At 39.8% G+C, this 2,324-nt stretch overlaps 1 long non-coding RNA gene and 1 pseudogene across 1 annotated transcript in view; both read left to right on the forward strand.

Moving 5' to 3' along the window:
• Positions 1-618, forward strand: part of LOC116695336 (uncharacterized) — a 55,519-nt gene extending 54,901 nt beyond the window's left edge. Inside the window, exon 4 of the long non-coding RNA XR_004333431.1 lies at positions 566-618. This is a non-coding gene — a long non-coding RNA (uncharacterized LOC116695336). The remainder of the gene's footprint in view (positions 1-565) is intronic.
• LOC116695329 (5-hydroxytryptamine receptor 3A-like) overlaps positions 1-2,324 on the forward strand; it is a 176,825-nt pseudogene that overhangs the window by 70,194 nt on the left and 104,307 nt on the right.

The raw sequence follows: 2,324 nt of genomic DNA on the forward strand, positions 1-2,324 counted from the left end.
TTTTATAGTCTTTTCATTCATTATCACAGTATTAACTGCCTTAGAAATCAAGAGTACACTTCCAAATACTGGAGAGCCCACCAATGCTGTATGGGACTCTTGTCTCCGGTTACTGACATTCATCAAATGGTGTTGCTTTAGAAACTAGATAACACCACAAATGAACTCAAAGGTGAAGTCCCCTTTTTCCTCCACAGGTCCATTTACAACAACACAGTGCCTCCTCGCATTGTGCTGAGAGCACGTTAAACAAATTAGCAAGGAGAAAAACACTCATCCAGAAGCTTTCAACTTGTATCTACTTGTTTCAATGCAAAGACCATTGCAGCCATCACTCACATACAAACATGTTGGTTACCAAATTAGTAAGGATTCAACAACTATAGGTGGGCACTAGTTTTTGCACTTCATTTAGCCTGGGAGAGCAAATCAAGGTTTGTATTGGAGTTGCTTATATTGAGAATTATTTGTATAAACATCTGCCATGCTTCATCAGGGTAATTACCCTTAGTAATGTTTGGGTCTCTGGTCCCCCTTCCCCTTACACTAACTACAATACATAGAGGTGTAATAATTGTAGGTGCTATGAAACTTAACTGTGTCCTCCTCCTAAAACTGGGCCTGCTGGTGTTTGGTGTGGTGGGTGTGTGTGTGTGTTGTGTGGTGTGTGTGTGGTGTGTGTGTGTGTGTGTGTGTGTGTGGGGTGTGGTGGGGTGTGTGTGGTTGTGTGTGTGTGTGTGTGTGTGTGTTGGTTTGTTGTGTGTGTGCGGGAAATCTATTGCATGTGATGGTGGGTGGCAGGAGAAGGAGGACCAAGATGCGGGTTGGCGGGCAACACAGGCTCATTTATAGAACAAGAGCAACCACAAGGGCATAAAACAGTCAACAAGGTCTCAGGGAGCACCTGGGAAGGCAACTCAGAAAGATGTCCAAAAAAACAACAACCGGGGGAATAGTCCTACAACAGGCCTGGGAACAAAAAAACAAAACAGGTAAAAAGCAAGAGGAAGACTCACAAGGAATATTGGACAGAATTCTACAGCAACAGGCTGACAGGACACAATGGTGTGGACGCACAAACTGGATGATCTAACAAGAAAGCAGAGGAAACACTGGGGTTAAATACAAGAGGTAATGAGGTAATGAGGAACAGGTGAGACATCAGGTGAAACACATTAGGGTGGGGCTGGACAATCAGACAAACAAAGCGAAGTGGACAAGACAAGACCAGACAGGAAGCAGACTAAAAAATAAAACAGGAAAAGAACATACACAAGCATGGAAACACAAGAGAATGTACGACACCAGACTAGGGGGGAAAACTGGGACACAAAACACAGGGAAGGCCAAACAGGAAAATAACCCCAAACAAAAACCCCAACCCATAACACTGCACCTGCTATTATGCTATTATTACAACACAAAGTTACAAAATCGTTACATTTCAAGCACTTTCATATTTCCCGATTAAATTCTAAGAAATGAGCACCGTTAATTTTCAAAAATCTTGTTTCTATTTTTAATTTAAAAAATTACAATTGAATTTTCTTGTTTTCTCAAAAAAAAATGATTATCTGATTACAAATGTGATCTCACAGGGGTAAATCGCTAATATGAAAAATAAATGGTATCATTGTAATTAAGTTAAAGTAAACATCTGTTAAGTATTTTTACATAAATTATTATGTCTGTATTGATTTATGATTGTGTATTTTTTGGTCTTGTTTTGTATTATGCTCTGTTTCCTGTTTTATTGTGATAGTCTGGTTTTCTGTGCCGTCTTGGTCCCCCCCCCTTGTTTTACCTCCTGTGTTTTCCACCCTTGTAATTGCCTGATTTTTCTCACCCTTGTGGTCACCTCTTGTTCCTTGTTACTCTGTGGTGTTGTTGCGCTTTGTCTTCCTCTTGTCCTTTGTCAGATCATTTTGTGTTTGTTTGTAGTTCCAGTGTGCTGTGTATTTCTCCGCCTGTTTCTTGATTTTTTTCCCTTGGTTTCAGTTCATCTGGTCTCTTTGTTTTTGACTTTTAATTTTAATTTGACTGTTTTTTGGACACCTTTTGTTTTTTGGCATTTTGTCAATTAAAGAATCAAGCTCAGTACCTTGTCTTGTCCTTCTCCACCACTTCATGACAGCAGATAATTGATCTACACTCACAACCAGAAATAGAGCGGCAAAACTCACTTTGGCATATATGTAATCAGAGAATGAGTCATTTGACTAATTGATTCAGCTAAGCTTGATCACTTATGCTCACTTCTGTCTCTTTAGTCATAATATAAGCATATGGTTTTACAGGTGGGGGCTGGTTTATTCTGAGGAGAC

The sequence above is a fragment of the Etheostoma spectabile genome, chromosome 9, assembly GCF_008692095.1.
Source record: "Etheostoma spectabile isolate EspeVRDwgs_2016 chromosome 9, UIUC_Espe_1.0, whole genome shotgun sequence".
NCBI lineage: Eukaryota > Metazoa > Chordata > Actinopteri > Perciformes > Percidae > Etheostoma > Etheostoma spectabile.